Source organism: Ranitomeya variabilis, chromosome 3, assembly GCF_051348905.1.
Source record: "Ranitomeya variabilis isolate aRanVar5 chromosome 3, aRanVar5.hap1, whole genome shotgun sequence".
Lineage (NCBI taxonomy): Eukaryota > Metazoa > Chordata > Amphibia > Anura > Dendrobatidae > Ranitomeya > Ranitomeya variabilis.
Genome location: NC_135234.1, coordinates 705582555 through 705602021, shown reverse-complemented (window position 1 = coordinate 705602021; position 19467 = coordinate 705582555). Strand labels below are relative to the sequence as shown.

Genomic DNA, 19467 nt, shown 5'->3' with positions numbered 1-19467 from the left:
CAGCCCAGAGCTTACAATTGTAAGAAATATAACAGGTGGAATACGGAGGCAGTCAGAGTGTACAATCATTGTTTCACAGTGTTCTTACATTTAACCATTAATTATCTTTAACACTGTGTGTGGTCAAATTAGACAGGCGAGCAAATACTACATAGTGCATGATTCTAAAGCCTTAATTTACACTGACAGGCAACAGCTACTGGTAATTAGCAGATTGGCTTCAACTATTTCATATTCTGTTTTCACATTCATTTATAAACCCCTTTTCTAAAACCCTATTTAGGAGCTGTGACTTCAGAAGGGTCACCCATTCCAGGCCTACATCCATTAGCCGAGAGAGCAACTGCAAAGAGCTTTGGAGAACCCAAAATCGCCCATTGATTTCAATAGCAAATTGTATAGTTGTCAAAGTGTAACTAGTATTTCGCTGTACATGAAGGATGACACTATATCTGGTCATTTTATGACTAGTGTCTTGCATTTTTAGTAGTTTTTTCCTTTAGGCCAGATTCACACATCCCTGTTTCTTGGTCCAAATATGAACCACTATGCAAGGATTGGCAGAAGGAATCCTCCAGATGCATAGTGCTTCACACAAAAAAAAAAAAGTGACTCATATATTATATAGAGTCATTTCAATAGTGATCTATTTCACATGTTTATTTCTGTTAATGTTGATGATTATGGCTTACAGCCAATGAAAACTCAAAAATCATTATCTCAGTAAATTAGAATAATTAACAAAAAAAAACACCTGCAAAGGCTTCCTAAGGGTTTAAAAAGGTCCCTTAGTCTGTTTCAGTAGGCTCCACAATCATGGGGAAGACTGCTGACTTGACAGATGTCCACAAGGAAGCTAAATTTTGCATTTTATTTGGAAATCAAGGGCCCAGAGTCTGGAGGAAGAGTGGAGAGGCCACAATCCAAGCTGCTTGAGGTCTAGTGTGACGTTTCCACAATCAGTGATGGTTTCGGGAGCCATGTCATCTGCTGGTGTAGATCCACTGTGTTTTATCAAGACCAAGTCAGTGCAGCCGTCTACCAAGAAAGTTTAGAGCACTTCATGCCTCCATCTGCCGACAAGCTTTTTGGAGATGGAAATTTCATTCTCCAGCAGGACTTGGCACCTGTCCACACTGCCAAAAGTACCAATACCTGTGCTTGATTGGCCAGCAAACTTGCCTGACCTTAACCCCATAGAGAATCTATGGAGTATAGTCAAGAGAAAGATGAGACACCAGGCCAGACTCAGATGCTGGAAGGCAGCACAAGTTCTCCTGGTGGCGACAGCTTCAGAATCCGCTATTATCGTCAGTACCTTTAGTTTTCTATGGGACATCAATCATTGAAATGCTCCGTGTCTCCAATCTTTAACATTCGTATAATTCAAGCTTCCTTGTCCCTCCATCCCCATCACCATAAATGCTGTTATAAATTTGGGGAGGACCGACCTCCCAAGCTTTCCAGGATGCTGCCAACAGCGGGAAGTATTATTTTCCTGCAAGCCCCAAAAATCACAGCTCTAACCTTGAAAATACACCATGCACTCTCTATCCAGGCAATCTGGTGCTAACATGTCCCAGGACAGTGCCCACATTTGACCCAAATCTCTTCTCTCTTTACTCGCTAAGATCCCTCTTAGGGTATGTGTCCACATTCAGGAAACGCTGAGTTTTTGACGCAGCGTTGAGCAGCATGCATAAAAAACGCAGAGTCCAGATGTTACAGCACAGTGGAGGGGATTTCATAAAATCCTGTCCCCACTATGCAGTAAAAGATGCATGCGGCAGACCCGAAAAAACTCACATGTGGCGCGTCTTTTAAGAACACAGCATGTCCTTACAATGCAGAAAAAACTCAAGGACAACGCAGGTGACCTCCCAGTTGCAGATTTGGTCAGGATTTTACCTGCATAAAATCCTGACCAAATCCTGAAGCAATCCAGAACGTGGACACATACCCTTATGCTCTAGATTTATATAACCCAAATGCTCCTGCAGAAAGGGATTACATTGTAACATACCCACTAATGTCATCCGTGTTCCATGTTCGTTTTCTAGTCATGTTTTTCACAGATAGAACACATTCACCCCCCAAAAAAACTAAGGAGACATGTCCGTTTTTGATCTGAGTCATGGATCAAAGTTGCTCATTCAATGGATCCATAAAAAAACGAACAGTAGACAACCACCATCCATGGGTCGTCAGAGCCCTGCCTGTTCTTTACTTTATGGGCAGGAGAAGCTTGTAATTTTTTTCAATCTATTTGTAAATGACAAAAACGGATGCGTCACTGATTGTAAAAACAGACACACGGACCAAAAATGGATGAATAACAGATCTAGCACCATGATGAAAAATCTACATTTTATTTCCTCATATGCAAAAAAAATGGATGTGTGAATAAGGCCTTACACATGTATAACGGGTTCAACAGCCCATTTTACCTATCAGTGCCAAGTTGGCAATTGCCAACCACATGATGAAAGAGAACCTTGGTTGTTCACATTGGTCACCTACTCTACACAGTTTGATAGTCTAATATTCATGTAGTTACCGCAGATAGTTATGTGCTTGGGTCACTGACGAAACAACAAGTCAATGCAAAATCTTGCACCTATATACTTAGGACAAAGTGCATCCATATATGCACGATCCTAACACCCACAAATACAGAGTACCCCACACACACTTAGGTTTAAAGGGGTTATCTCCTATCTACAGGGTGGGTGTTGTTGATCGGTGGGTGTTTGACCACTGGGGCCCACACCGATCAGCAGAACAGGGAACTTTATCCCCATTAGAATGGAGTAGAAGTGTTCACGTTACACATCTGCCCCATTCCTTCCTGCGGATAGGTGATAACTTTAATTAGAGTTCATGCATCTAGCAAACAATAGCATCATTTGTAGTGATGAGTGTATGGAGCACCCCCAGACGCAGGGCTGCGGGGTACTCGGTACCGGGCCTCTCAGTCTCAGTCCTGGGGTTGTCACGGTGGCTAGACCCAGTCCGTGACCCTGCTAAGGGGCGTCCAATGAAAGGGGTGATGATGGTGCGTGGTGCAAGACCTCTTTACTGAAGGCTTCAGGATCCTCAATCCAGAGTACTGTTAACAGGGCTGGCTGAGACCGGCCGGTCTGAAGGCACATCCAGAGTTCCCTTTACAGGTGGAAATCAGTGCCTACCTTCTAGCGCCTGTGTGTTGTAGTACCTCCCTGCTGAGCACCACGGGATAGTCCTCACAACTGTTGTGTCTGTTTCTGATGTTCTTTCTCTCTCCGTCCCTAGTTTTTTATAGGACGCACCCGTATGACGGGGTGGGCCTGGAGTTATTTTATAGGGACCTGTCATGATCTCTGCAAGCAGAGATCATAGCAAGCCTATAGAGGGACAAGCTCTCGGAAGATGGAACTATACTGACCATGAACTAAGCCTGCCGCGCAACTAGAAATAGCCAGGTAGCATTTCCTATTTATCGCTAGATGCCCAGCTCTGGCCTAAGACCTAAATAGCTAGCAGAGGGAAATATAAGACCTGGCTCACCTCTAGAGAAATATTCCAAAGAAGACAGTAGCCCCCCACATATAATGACGATGAGTTCAGATGAAACAACAAACGCAGCAGGAAAATAGTCTTAGCAAATTTGAGGTCCGCTTACTAGATAGCAGAAGACAGATAGTATACTTTCATGGTCAGCAGAAAAACACTAACAAAACACCATCCAGAGATTACCTTAAACTCTGGCATTAACTCATAACGCCAGAGTAGCAATCCCTGATCAACGAGAGCTTTCCAGACACAGTAACAAAACTTCAGCTGTGAACTGGAACAAATAGGCAAAACGAAACATGGACAAAAGTCCAACTTATCTAGTAGTTGTCTAGAAGCAGGAACAAGCACTGAGAGGCATCAGATAACATTGTTGACCGGCAAGAAACCACCAGAGAAATGAGCTTAAATAGCGACACCCACTACTGATGGAACCAGGAGAAACAGGAAAGAGGATGACAAGTCCAATTCCACAAGCGGCCACCGGGGGAGCCCAGAATCCAAATTCACAACAGTACCCCCCCCTCAAGGAGGGGGCACCGAACCCTCACCAGATCCACCAGGGCGACCAGGATGAGCCCTATGGAAGGCACGAACAAGATCAGAAGCATGAACATCAGATGCATTGACCCAAGAATTATCCTCCTGGCCGTAACCCTTCCAGTTGACCAGATACTGGAGTCTCCGTCTGGAAACACGAGAGTCCAAAATTTTCTCCACAACGTACTCCAACTCACCCTCAACCAACACCGGAGCAGGAGGCTCAACTGAAGGTACAACAGGTACCTCATACCTGCGCAATAACGACCGATGAAAAACGTTATGAATGGAAAAGGACGCAGGGAGGTCCAAACGGAAAGAAACAGGATTAAGAATCTCCAATATTCTATAAGGGCCGATGAACCGAGGTTTAAACTTAGGAGAAGAGACCCTCATAGGGACAAAACGAGAAGACAACCACACCAAATCTCCAACACAAAGCCGAGAACCAACACGACGATGACGGTTGGCAAAACGCTGAGTCTTCTCCTGGGACAACTTCAAATTGTCCATAACCTGCCCCCAGATGTGATGCAATCTCTCCACCACCGCATCCACTCCAGGACAATCCGAGGATTCCACCTGACCGGAGGAAAATCGAGGGTGAAACCCCGAATTACAGAAAAACGGGGACACCAAGGTGGAAGAGCTGGCCCGATTATTGAGGGCGAACTCTGCCAATGGCAAAAAAGCAACCCAATCATCCTGGTCAGCAGAGACAAAACACCTCAGATATGTCTCCAGGGTCTGATTAGTCCGCTCGGTCTGGCCATTAGTCTGAGGGTGAAAAGCAGATGAAAAAGACAAATCTATGCCCATCCTAGCACAGAATGCCCGCCAAAATCTAGACACAAATTGGGTACCTCTGTCAGAAACAATATTCTCAGGAATACCGTGCAATCGGACAACATTCTGAAAAAACAGAGGAACCAACTCAGAAGAAGAAGGCAACTTGGGCAGAGGAACCAAATGGACCATTTTAGAGAAACGGTCACAGACCACCCAGATGACAGACATCTTCTGGGAAACAGGCAGATCTGAAATAAAATCCATCGAGATGTGTGTCCAAGGCCTCTTAGGAATAGGCAAGGGCAACAGCAGTCCGCTAGCCCGAGAACTACAAGACTTGGCCCGAGCACAAATGTCACATGACTGCACAAAGACTCGCACATCTCGTGACAGGGAAGGCCACCAGAAGGATCTTGCCACCAAATCCCTGGTACCAAAAATTCCGGGATGACCTGCCAATGCAGAAGAATGTACCTCAGAGATGACTCTACTGGTCCAATCATCCGGAACAAACAGTCTATCAGGCGGACAACGATCCGGTCTATCCGCCTGAAACTCTTGCAAGGACCGCCGCAGATCAGGAGAAACGGCCGACAAAATTACTCCCTCCCTAAGGATACCTGTGGGTTCAGAATTACCAGGAGAGTCCGGGTCAAAACTCCTAGAAAGGGCATCTGCCTTAACATTCTTAGAACCCGGTAGGTATGACACCACAAAATTAAAGCGAGAAAAAAATAAAGACCAGCGCGCCTGTCTAGGATTCAGGCGCCTGGCAGTCTCAAGATAAATCAAATTTTTGTGGTCAGTCAATACCACCACCTGATGCTTAGCCCCCTCTAGCCAATGGCGCCACTCCTCAAACGCCCACTTCATGGCCAAAAGCTCCCGATTCCCAACATCATAATTCCGCTCTGCGGGCGAAAATTTGCGAGAAAAGAAGGCACAAGGCCTAATGACGGAGCAGTCGGAACCTTTCTGCGACAACACTGCCCCAGCTCCGATCTCCGAAGCGTCAACCTCAACCTGAAAAGGCAGATTCACATCAGGCTGACGCAACACAGGGGCAGAGGCAAAACGGTGCTTAAGCTCCTGAAAGGCCTCTACAGCATGAGGGGACCAATTAGCAACATCAGCGCCTTGTCTGGTCAAATCAGTCAGTGGTTTAACGACATCCGAAAAACCAGCAATAAATCGGCGGTAAAAGTTGGCAAAGCCCAAAAATCTCTGAAGACCCTTAAGAGAGGAGGGCTGAGTCCAGTCACAAATAGCTTGCACCTTGACGGGATCCATCTCAATGGAAGAGGGAGAAAAAATATACCCCAAAAAGGAAATTTTCTGGACCCCAAAAACGCACTTAGACCCCTTCACACATAAAGAATTAGACCGCAGAACCTGAAAAACTCTCCTGACCTGCTGGACATGAGAGTCCCAGTCATCAGAAAAAATCAGAATATCATCCAGATATATTATCATAAATTTATCCAGAAAATCGCGGAAAATATCATGCATAAAAGACTGGAAAACTGAAGGGGCATTAGAAAGACCAAAAGGCATGACCAAGTACTCAAAGTGGCCCTCGGGCGTATTAAATGCGGTCTTCCACTCATCCCCCTGCCTGATCCGCACCAAATTATACGCCCCACGAAGATCAATTTTAGAGAACCACTTAGCACCCTCTATACGAGCAAACAAATCAGTAAGCAATGGCAATGGGTATTGATACTTAACAGTGATCTTATTCAGAAGCCGATAATCAATACATGGTCTCAAAGAGCCGTCCTTTTTTGAGACAAAGAAAAACCCAGCTCCCAAGGGAGAAGAAGATGGACGAATATGTCCCTTTTCCAAAGACTCCTTTATATATTCCCGCATAGCAGCATGTTCCGGCACAGACAGATTAAACAAACAACCCTTTGGATATTTGCAACCCGGTATCAAATCTATGGCACAATCGCACTCACGGTGCGGAGGTAACGACCCAAGCTTGGGTTCGTCAAAGACGTCTTGATAATCAGAGAGGAACTCAGGGACTTCAGAGGGAATGGACGACGAAATAGAAACCAAAGGTAAGTCCCCATGAATACCCTTACATCCCCAGCTCAACACAGACATTGCTCTCCAGTCCAAGACTGGATTGTGAGACTGCAACCATGGCAATCCCAGTACCAAATCGTCATGTAAATTATACAGCACCAGGAAACGAATAATCTCCTGGTGATCCGGATTGATACGCATGGTTACTTGTGTCCAGTATTGTGGTTTATTATTAGCCAATGGGGTGGAGTCAATCCCCTTCAGAGGAATAAGAGTCTCCAAAGGCTCTAAATCAAAACCACAACGATTGGCAAAGGACCAATCCATAAGACTCAGAGCGGCGCCAGAGTCAACATAGGCGTCCGTGGCAATGGATGACAAAGAGCAAATCAGGGTTACAGACAAAATAAACTTAGACTGAATGGTGCCAATGGAAACAGACTTATCAAGCTTCTTTGTACGCCTAGAGCATGCTGATATAACATGAGTAGAATCCCCACAATAGAAGCACAATCCATTCTTCCGTCTAAAATTCTGTCGCTCGCTCCTGGACAGAATTCTATCACACTGCACACTTTCTGGCGTCTTTTCCATAGACACCGCCAGATGGTGCACCGGTTTGCGCTCCCGCAGACGCCTATCAATCTGAATAGCCATTGTCATGGACTCATTCAGACCTGCAGGCACAGGGAACCCCACCATAACATCCTTAACGGCATCAGAGAGACCCTCTCTGAAAGTTGCCGCCAAGGCGCACTCATTCCACTGAGTAAGCACAGACCATTTACGGAATTTTTGGCAGTAAACTTCAGCTTCGTCTTGCCCCTGAGATAGTGCCATCAAAGTTTTTTCTGCCTGAAGTTCCAAATGAGGTTCCTCATAAAGCAAGCCCAAGGCCAGAAAAAACGCATCCACATCGCGCAACGCAGGATCCCCTGCTGGCAATGAGAAGGCCCAATCTTGAGGGTCACCCCTGAGCAAGGAAATCACAATCCTAACCTGCTGAGCAGGGTCTCCAGCTGAACGAGACTTCAGGGACAAATAAAGCTTACAATTATTTCGGAAATTCTGGAAGCTAGCTCTATTCCCTGTGAAGAACTCCGGCAAAGGAATTCTCGGCTCAGATACCGGAGCATGTACCACAAAATCTTGTAAATTTTGTACTTTCGTGATGAGATTATTCAAACCCGCAGTTACACTCTGAAGATCCATTATTGTCAGGTGCACACAGAGTCATACAGAGATTAGGAGGAGAGAGAGAAAAAAGACTGCAGCAAGGCAAACTGGAGGAAAAAAAAAAAAAAAAAAATTCCAGCAGACTTCTTATAACTCTCCTTTCTCAACCTGGGTCTTTAACACTTTACTGGCCGGTCAAACTGTCATGATCTCTGCAAGCAGAGATCATAGCAAGCCTATAGAGGGACAAGCTCTCGGAAGATGGAACTATACTGACCATGAACTAAGCCTGCCGCGCAACTAGAAATAGCCAGGTAGCATTTCCTATTTATCGCTAGATGCCCAGCTCTGGCCTAAGACCTAAATAGCTAGCAGAGGGAAATATAAGACCTGGCTCACCTCTAGAGAAATATTCCAAAGAAGACAGTAGCCCCCCACATATAATGACGATGAGTTCAGATGAAACAACAAACGCAGCAGGAAAATAGTCTTAGCAAATTTGAGGTCCGCTTACTAGATAGCAGAAGACAGATAGTATACTTTCATGGTCAGCAGAAAAACACTAACAAAACACCATCCAGAGATTACCTTAAACTCTGGCATTAACTCATAACGCCAGAGTAGCAATCCCTGATCAACGAGAGCTTTCCAGACACAGTAACAAAACTTCAGCTGTGAACTGGAACAAATAGGCAAAACGAAACATGGACAAAAGTCCAACTTATCTAGTAGTTGTCTAGAAGCAGGAACAAGCACTGAGAGGCATCAGATAACATTGTTGACCGGCAAGAAACCACCAGAGAAATGAGCTTAAATAGCGACACCCACTACTGATGGAACCAGGAGAAACAGGAAAGAGGATGACAAGTCCAATTCCACAAGCGGCCACCGGGGGAGCCCAGAATCCAAATTCACAACAGGGACCCTAGAGACGCCCCTCTCCCACAATTGCCTCCGTTGTCTGCTTAGGTGATTTAGGTGAGGCAGCCAACCTAAAATTAACTGCCCTGCTGTTGGTTTGAAGTAATGCGTGGAGCCCAATACTTCCTCGGCGTTCCGGCCACCGGCTACGCGCCTCAGTAGGATGTTGCCACGATCTTAGGGCACGATTCCTACTGGTTCTATCCTCATTTGTGCTGTGATCTCGTTTCTCACTTCTTCACAATAAACCTCGCTTCGTGACCTTTCTTAAGATGCCGCCGCAACGGGTGCAGGCGCGGCTCCGTAACGTTCTGTCCTTTTCGCTAGGCCACTGTCAGGATCCCACCCCTGACAGAGACCCCCCTGGATCTTCCCAGTAACTCCCTCTCTCACAGGATGTTGCCTGGGCAAAACCCAGTCAGCTTCTCTCTCACTTCCTATCCAACCCCCAGTTTTACCAGAGTGTGAGGAGTGGCCTAATACATAGAACCCTTTGCTCCCCCTGGTGACCGGAGTGTGAAGTGTAGTGTGTGACTGTGATACCTGGTCAGGTGAACTCCTTTAGTGCAATCAGACATAACATCACTCCCTTAGTGGCAGAGCGCCATTACTGCAACGACCAGGACTCTGGGGCGCTGCACTGACATGCTGGGATAAAGTGTTATCTGAGCATGCCCAGGCGATAACAGAGTGACTTTGGCGTCCTCGAAAAATATGTTCGAGTCCCCGCGGCTGCATGTCTCGTGACAGTTTGACAGCCGCAACACATGCAGGGATTGTCTATTTGTTAGGAAATCCCTGCATTTGTTGCAACTGTCGAAAATCTGCGAGACTTGCAGCCGAGTGCTCTCGAACATATTTTTTGAGCACACCGAATACACTAGGATGACACCCGAGCATCGGATAACAGCTTATCCGAGCACATTCGTTCATCACTGCTCATCAGTATTAACGAGTCATTTACAGAATCGCCAGCAGGAAAATAGTCATTTCTATCACTGTCTAAAAAGCAAATAAGTGCTATTCTGCTGCCCTCTAGTGTTCATAGTTATTCTGCAGACATCGTCAGTGCACAATGGAAGAAGAACCACATATAAATACATTTCCTATAACTGCTGCTCCAAACGTGTTATCTCACTAATTCATGTCCCATGATATGCACATAACTCCTCTAGGTGTGCTCCTCTGTTATTGATCATTGTCAAAATGGCAGCAGCAGTGTCAAGAAGGCACAAAGAAACAAAGGATGTATAACATAAAGGAAAACAATAGAAATGCAAATGATTAAACAATGGAACTTCAGTAATCTACTATAGAAGAGAAAAGAAACAAACCCGAGAACTGAACATAGCCAACTTAATTAGACTCTAAAAAGTACAGACAGATAGTCAATATAATGCTCTTTGGGTAGAAAATCAAGATAATCGTACGCTCCACTGAAAGTCAGGTATGTGGGTTGCTACAAATATAAAGGCCTTCATTATTCCCCACCAGTAATAATTATCGAGACATGATCTGAGGCTGATTTGAGGTCCAAACTACTGTACTCAGGATAGTATGCAGTCAGCTAATTTTAGCAGCAAAGCACCTTTGGAAAGAAAATAAAAAGGCACGAGATGCCTGGCTACTATCTTACTATATATATATATATATATATATATATATATATATATATATATATATATATATATATATATATATATATATATATATATATATATATATATATATATATATATATATATACACAGTTGTGTGAAAAAGTATTTGCCCCCTTCCTGATTTCCTATTCTTTTGCATGTTTGTCACAGGAGGAGAAAAGCAATCCAAACCTACAGGACCCTGTGTGAAAAAGTGATTGTCCCCTAAACCTAATAATTGCTTGAGCCACCCTTAGCAGCAACAACTGCAATCAAGCATTTGCAATAACTGGCAGTGAGTCTTTTACAACACTCTGGGGGAATTTTGGCCCAATCATTTTTGCTGAATTGTTGTAATTCAACCACATTGGAGAGTTTCCGAGCATGAACCACCTATTTAAGGTAATACCACTACATCTCAATTGGATTCAGGTCAGGACTTGGATTAAGTCACTCCAAAGTTTTCATTTTTTTCTTAAGTCATTCAGAGGTGGACTTGCTGGTGGTTTTTGGATCACTATCCTGCTGCATAATCAATCGCGCTTCAGGTCACAAACATATGGCCGGACATTCTCCTTCAGGATTTTATGGTAGACAGCAGAATTCATGGTTCCATTTACCACAGCAAGTCTTCCAGGTCCTGAAGCAGCAAAACAGTCCCAGACCATCACACTACTACCACCATATTTTACTGTTGGTATGATGTTCCTTTTATGAAATGCTGTGTTATTTCTACTTCAAATGTAATAGGGTATACACCTTCCAAAAAGTTCAACTTGTGTTGTCAGTCCACAGACTGAATTCTCTCAAATGTCTTGGGGTTCTTCAAGATGTTTTCTGGAAAAACTGAGAAGAGACTTTATGTTCTTATTTTTCAGCAGTGGTTTTCATCTTGGAACTCTGCCATGCAGGCCATTTTTGCTCAGTCTCTTTCTTATGGTGGAGTCATGAACACTGACCTCAACTGAGGCAAGTGAGGCCTGCAGTTCAGTGGATGTTAGTGTGGAGTCTTTGGTGACCTCTTGGATGCGTCATCGGTGTGCTCTTGTAGTAATTTTGGTGAGCCAGCCACTCCTGGGAAGGTTCACCACTGTTCCTTGTTTTCGCCACTTGTGAATAATGGCTCTCACTGTAGCTCGCTGGAGTCCCAAAGCTTTAGAAATGGCTTTGTAACCTTTTCCAAACTGATAGATCTCAATTACTTTGTTTCTCACTTGTTCCAGAATTTCTTTGGATCTCATCAAGATGTCTAAGTTTTGAAGTCCTTTTGGTCTACTCCACTTTGTCAGGCAGGTCCTATTTAAGTGATTTCTTGATTGAGAACATGTCTGGAAGTAATCAGGCCCGCGTGTGGCTAGGGAATTTGAACTCCGCTTCCCAAAGATGTGATGAGCCTCAGTTAAATTATGTTTTAAGGGGGGGGGGGGGGGGGGGGGGTAATCACGTTTCCAGACAGGGCCCTGTAGGTTTGGATTTCATTTTCCCTTAATAATAAAGATCTTCATTTAAAAGCTGCATTTAGTTTACTTGTGTTACCTTTGTCTAATACTTAAATTTGCTTGCTGATCTGAAACATTTAAGTGTGACAAGCACGCAAAAGAAAAGGAAATCAGGAAGGGGCAAACAGTGCTTTACACAACTGTATATATAATGGGGGAATTTAATTAATTCTGTCTAATATTTCGGCTGTCTGTATCACTGACAATGTTATTACAGTGGCTCATGCTGGGTGATGATTATGTCACATCTGTAGACACTTTTGTCTAACTTTACATTATCTATTGGTTGGCTTCTTTTGCGCCAAAGGCTATAACTGTTTTTATTCTTGTTTTTTGCCTGTTTCATCTGAATGAGTCACAAAAAAAGTGTCTAAAACATCTAATAAATATAGTGCAACACACGTGCTATGGTTTTTGGCACGATCTGAACTAGAATCGTGGCGCGCTTAGCTTAGTAAATCGTTCCCAGTGTGTTAGACCAGTTTCACCACAGTACGGTGATTACAGTTTATTCCAATAAAACTACAGAGGAATTACAGCATAAAAGTGGTATTGTGTCTGTATTTCAGAAAGCAACACTAAGTTAGCCATATACATTGCTTGTCTTTTAGCTGAACTCAAAACCTCATATAATTGGTCCAAAGCTTATTTCAATGATGACAGGGGAATACACGTTGGCCAGACTCCTCTGTCAGTGGCTGGTACTCTGAACAATAAAAAAATTGGGTATGTTCAGACATAGACTAGCCCACAAGAGAACAGGTGAATCCCCGGTGGACCCCAGGGCAGGAGTAAGCCACTAATCCCGCAACATGAGCAGTAGTTGGCCCAATGCTTTTGATTAATTAATTGATTGATTAATTCATTCATTAAACAACCTAGCTTTTATTATATTTTTTTTATTATATAGGAGAAGAGGTAAATTTGTGGAAGAGGGTACTTTAATATTTGTATGTAGCTGAACAGTGCGCCCCCAAGGTCAATGTTAATGATGGGTCCTTGCCACCCCAGTCCGACAGCGGGTATGTTGAATTTCTGGTGGACGTCATGGGACTATCCGGATGCCCTCAAATCTATAAGATGTGCTCACATTTCCATACATCATTTTCTTGTATTGCTCAGAGTTGAGCACTTGAGTTGTAGGTGAAACACAACTGTCTTAGAACAAATATAAAGCTTCCTAAAAAAACAGAAAACATGGAAACCTTTCAGACTTCCGAAAATGTGGCAAATCTCCAGATTGTTCCTGAATCTTGTCAAAACTTCCTGAAAACCAGAAATTCTGGAAGGGTTTTTTTTTCATGCAAGGAACATAAAAGAGGCACAAATGCGGTGCCGAAGAGGGTTGGCATTTGAGAGAAAAAGGCAACAACCATTTCCCTCAGTCCCCATCTAAGGGGTTTCGTTTGTCCTTGTGGAGAGTGACAAGCCAGGCCTGGCATCTCAGAGCGAGGAGACTTATATGCCATGCATGTTCCTCTGGAAAATTAAATATGCAAATTGCCTCTTCAGAGAGGAAGAGGACTAGAACTCTAATGCCACCTATAGGAAGTAGCAATCCTACAAGTCAATATCGACCCTTTAACGAGCCTTGTCACATGACTTAGGATAAAAGCCAAATCAGAATCAATCCAACCTGTCCAATCCTGCTTTCTCCAACATCTGATATTAGATAGGACCCTACACAACGAATAACCAGCTGCTCCTAACAAAACTAAGATATCGACTGGCATCCAATTAATGTGCATGATAACAAAAATCAGTCGGTTACGGAGATGGTCAGCAGAATGTCGTCTTCCAGCCCTGGTAAACCATCATGGTCACACATTCTATATAGAGTAGGTAATATAGGCTCTGAGTTTCCCAAACATTAAAAACAACCAGTTTTCTGTCCAGTGGCCGGATGATTGAGTCAGGCTGGACAAAGGCATTTCTCAGAAATGGAACAGATGCTGATGTATACGATTCACGGCTGAAGAAAGAAAACAGAACCTTCGAAGTAGCCAATAAAACCAGCAAACTAATCAGGTTATAGACTCCCACGGAACAAGGGAAATAACATTAGACATTCCCATATGTCTGAGCTGGATTCCGAAGAATACAGAGATCTATGTCATTTTGTATCACAGTAACGGTAAATGTTAAGGCTTATTCCTCAAAATACATAGCTCTATTTTTATTGTAAAAATCCGTGGTCTATGATCTGTCATTGGGATCTCAGAGCAAAATTCAATGGGAAAGATTTATCGAAACTATCTAAAAAACTGTCTCAGTTTATCCACATCAACCAATCACAGCGCAGCATTAATATTACTAGATCGGTTTAAAAAATTAAAGCCGAGATCCGACTGGTTTCAATGGGCAAAAAATTGAAAATTTTCTTTTTGAGAGTTTTGATAAAACGAGACCCATACATTATTTTTCTGGGACCAATAGTGCTATTTTGCTCTCCTCCTGATTTTCTTTTTTTTTTCTTTTTCACTGGCATCAAACATCAGCTGCATTTCTAAAGTCACAGAGTCGGTCACTGAGCCTTCTCCAATTAGCAATAGGAGCATGTTAATTTATAGGTATAATATGAAGCCCCTTTTTGAGAGTCTTTGGAGATGGATCAGTGGCTAAGTTCACATTAAGTGTACTCGCACGCCACTAGTAAGATGTTACGTAAAAAGGAAAGGCAGAAGAGAATAAGAGAAGGAAACGTGAACAAACTAAAAAATACTTTTATTACACTATATTAAATCATGACATTAAATATTCTTATCTGTAATAGCCATATCTATTGTAGATGGTCCTGGCGACCAGCTAATATATGTCTGAATGCTATAGGGAAAAATAACTGTAGTCTCCGGTAATGTGATTTATACACAAAGAATTACCATACATTCCTCACTATAAAGTTATAGAATGTGGAGCATTAATTGGGTAAATGTTAAAGAGAAACAGTCATCAAATTTATTACTCAAATTGAGAGCAACATGATGTAGGGGCAGAGACCCTGATTCCAGCTATGTGTCACTTACTGGGATGCTTGATACAGTTTTGAAAAAAAATCACAGTTTTCTCTGATGCAGCTCTACCAGTTGTCTCAATGCTGAGCTCTGTACATCACCACCCCCACGCCTGAATGGCAGCTTTCTGTGTACACTGCGCATAGACAGAAAGCTTATAATCAGTGGTAGGGGACAGGGTTATACAGAACCCATGAATAGATAGGATTACATACTGATAATCTCCTGCTGATAAAATGGTGATTTTATCAAAACTACGGCAAGCAGCCCAGTAAGTGACACATCACTGGAATCAGGGTCTCTGTCTCTATAGATCATGCTGCTCTCAGACTAGTTGCAAAAAACCTGGTGACAAATTCCCTTTAAGCATGAGTTGTACTTACAGTATTTCTTAATTGTCATTTCTTATTATACATACATGTTTTTATTGTTTCTACACCACTGAGCTACAGCCAGCCCCTTCCTAGTCCACATAACACAACCTCTCTATCTTACATTTAATTGCTGCACCTTGTAATAACGTGTATTATACGATATGGCACATATTCGGATAATCAGCTGGCATCACACACTGGGTAACATGTTATATAAAGCAGTAAGTGCTCCATGTCCCGCCTGTGTAAATTATACCACACGCTGTATATTGCCATCATCGTGGCAGCAAAGTGACCGGCTTCTCCTAAGCGATAGATAATGTGACACTCTCAAAAAAATTTTAAATGGAATATTTCAGCAGGTTTTTGCTGTGTCATCTGAGTGCAGCATGGTGTAGGCCAAGAGACCCTGAATCCAATAATGTATCATTTAAATTACTGGGTGCAGCAGTTCTGACGCAATCTGAGTTTTTAGATTTAGCAATGAAGCAGAGCTGAGGAAGCTAACCCCGCCCACACCAGGCTCTGTATATACACTGTTCACAGACAGTGAGCTGCCTATCACAGGAGGGGGCGTGTCAGACTAGCAAGCACAGCTGCTAGCTCCGGTCAGTGATAAGATCCTGATGCTAAAACAATCCTTGCAAGGCAACAACTGCACAGAGCTTGATAAGAGAGACATCTCTGGAATCTGTGTTTTAACCCCTACAGCATGGCGTCTTTAGATTACATAGCAAAATCCTGCTGACAGATTCCCTTTAAAGGTACAGGATGTGTTTTACAACAGGTCTGGTTTCATATTCATATAGTCATACTGTTTTACTCACAGCATCCAGATCTGCTGTATACCACATCCTGTACCTTTAAGAGTGTTGTTTGTGTGATATGCTGTTTGTGTGATATCATTTGTTTGCTCTCCCTTGTTATTTCCCAGCATTTTCTGCCATGTAACCTCTGCACAATAAACCTCTTGGGTTATTTCAGACTCATCTCTTGTGTGTACAGCGCACGGACAGGGGTTTCGACCTCTGGCAGAAGAGACACTGCGCCATATGGAGGTAAGAACTACCAGACATCCTGCCCACGGAGGCGGTTTAAAGGGGCGTTACATATATAACAGCCACATTACTTATACGCATAACAGTGACATCACTCCGTGAAGATGTTGATGTCATCTAATGCCCAGAACTATAAGGAGGCAGTATTGTGGATCTCATTCTAAGCTTTTTATTTTAGAGAGAATGATCCTTCATGTTCATTGTTAAATTATTTAATTCACTCACTTAATATAAAAAAAATCAATAAAATAATTATATGTGGAAATAGAGGAGAGACAAAATTAATTTTAGAGAATAAAAATGAGAGCGACGACTGTGTCTTTGCTACGGGCAGTAATGTCTTTTTTCTTTATACCACTTCCAAAGATTTTCTCTACTTTTGTAATAATTAAAAAAAAAAAAAAAAAAACACCCTAGAGCTGTCTAGACGGCCAAGAATGTGAATCTGTACTTGGTTACAATAAAATTAGTGATTCTGCAATAGATTTCATCCCCATTCTACACCAGGATGTAAACCAGGACCTTCTCTTCCAGACAACACAATGTACAGCGACAGAACAGCCGCGGCTGGACGTTACAAGCACAGGTATTATTAATTCACAATCTAAACCAGGTTTTCCAACGGCAGCTGAAATCATATTTCAAGTCACACTGCCTGCAATTGCCTGCAACAGGAACTGACGCTGACCTGACAAATGGAAGAGGCGATAATAAAGTTCACAAGGCAGCAGAAAGAAAAGTAATAAAATCTAACATACTGAAAAGAAATAATGACAGTAAACCACAAGGCAGCCTATAAGCGGAGGTCACTGTAATCACATGTAGAGCGCAGGTGCGGAAGGGTTGAGGTTTGGCTCACGCACGTCTTACGGATTCCGTAGGAATTTATACACCTATACTATATCTCTGCGTGCCTTCAATTTCATATGGAAGCAGATGTTCCACCATGTGCTTTATTACCCAGAAATTTTATAAGTCACATGAAGGGGTAGTTTGGCCACACAATGAGTGGCTAAAACTCCAATATGTAGAACTAGAGGTAGTCTATGTGCCGCTGCACAGGCACCGTGCAAGCAGGGGAATAACGACGGCGGTCACCGCTGCGACTGGGGCCAGCCAGTCAGGGGCTCACCGACACCAGCAGAAACTTCAACTGGATGTGCATCCTCGGATGCGCATTCAGCTGAAGTGCATTGCACCACACAGATCCATCGGGTCCATGCCCGGTAATACACGCTGCCGGCCAATCAGAGGCCATCAGCTGACGTTAATGTGAAATGGCAGTGACGTCATGCGCTTCCCACGTATGCTGAAGTCAGCTGCCAGAGTCATAAGAGGATGCCGCAGGGTGGGGGAGAGGAGGAAATTTGACATTTGGCATAAATGCCACTTTTTTGGAACAATTCTTTTCCATAGCAAATACCCCCCATTATGCTGATAATGAACACAGTTTCAAACCATCCAAATGTTACACAATTTATATATTGATTCATAATAATGTTAACAAATACAAGTAGAACTGGTCCTACGTGCAATTTAATGCTTTATATCTGTGGCAGGAACATTGTAGGAAAAAATAGTATTTACCAAGTGTTTCATCTTGTGTATGTGTGTGGGGGCATAGTGAATGGAAAGGCGTTTCTACAATGGCTGCACCGTTTTAGGAGGACCTTTTGGCTATTCTGACCTGTTTGTTTTAGTAGTAGAGACGCACCCCTTATACAAGAAAAAATGGTAACACCCAGTTGTCCATTAATTCATACATTTCTAGCAGGAATAATGGAACAATTTTAAAAAATGTGAGTGATTGAGAATAATTTAATGGGGAACACAAGTATTAAAGGAGTTGTCCTATTTTTGAAGATCTTGGTCTCAGGCCCAACAAGCGCGTTACTCACCGTTCCTGGGTTTATGCGAGTCTCCAAATCTGCTCCCAGTATCGCATATTGGCTCCAGTACTGATGTTATATGAATAGTGTAGCAGACAATTACTGAACGCTGCAGCTCTGCCCATGTAGACTCACTGATTGGCAGCTGCACTGTCAGGTTAGGTGGCATCAGCACTTAGGCCAATAACAGGCACTGGCGGAAACAGCTGAGATTCACTGCTGGACCCAGGGAGGATCAGTAAAACACACTTTATTTCTTCCGGGAGCCGCTGGATTTCAGTAATGGAGGCATGCCTTTAGCAATTACAGTCACCACTTACAGCACTGAGATTATCGGCACTGACTGACAGCCGCCTCTGTACTGATGTGCTGCAGAACCGGCTATCAGTAGTGCACATGAAAATAAGAAACCTTGTAATATATGCTATCAGAGAAATCTGCTTTTTTCTACTCCTTGACTGGTCGTTCATTTAAAAAAATCTCAATTCATGGGTAAAATCTGTATTCAGTGGAGACAGAATATTACATTACTAAGATTGAATCTTAGTAGTAGAGTACTAGCAACTGGCATCTCCTATGTAGCAGGGAAGAGATGAGGAGAAGTGAGGCGCTAAAGGCAGAGCTTCTGCCTCCTCCTCCCATCTCTATGGAATCATCAGCATCGACTGTCATCTCCTATATCAGTAATGTCTGTCTTCACTGAATACAGATTTTACCCAGATATTGATAATTTTGAGAATGACTGATCAGGACTTTTGGTGGAGAAAGAAGCAGATTTCTCTGATAAGATACGTTACAAACTTTCTTATTATCATGTGTACTATTGATTTATGCAATAAAAACTAAAACAACGGTTACTCTTTAAAGCCAAGGGCATCTAGGAGAACTAATGTTCATTTTTCCCCAAGTGCCGCACTTTCACTAAAGGGGCCAGGCACCTTCATAAAGCTATTAACCTGCAGATTAACCCTATATCTGCAGGCT

The 19467-nt window shown here is 43.1% G+C and overlaps 1 protein-coding gene and 1 long non-coding RNA gene across 8 annotated transcripts in view; one reads left to right on the top strand and one right to left on the bottom strand.

Annotated features, from left to right (window-relative positions):
• STARD13 (StAR related lipid transfer domain containing 13) overlaps window positions 1–19467 on the bottom strand; it is a 530489-nt gene that overhangs the window by 117729 nt on the left and 393293 nt on the right. The window lies entirely within an intron of this gene.
• LOC143817105 (uncharacterized) overlaps window positions 1–19467 on the top strand; it is a 108686-nt gene that overhangs the window by 79893 nt on the left and 9326 nt on the right. The window contains exons 3-4 of the long non-coding RNA XR_013224068.1: window positions 16521–16594; window positions 17129–17180. This is a non-coding gene — a long non-coding RNA (uncharacterized LOC143817105). The remainder of the gene's footprint in view (window positions 1–16520; window positions 16595–17128; window positions 17181–19467) is intronic.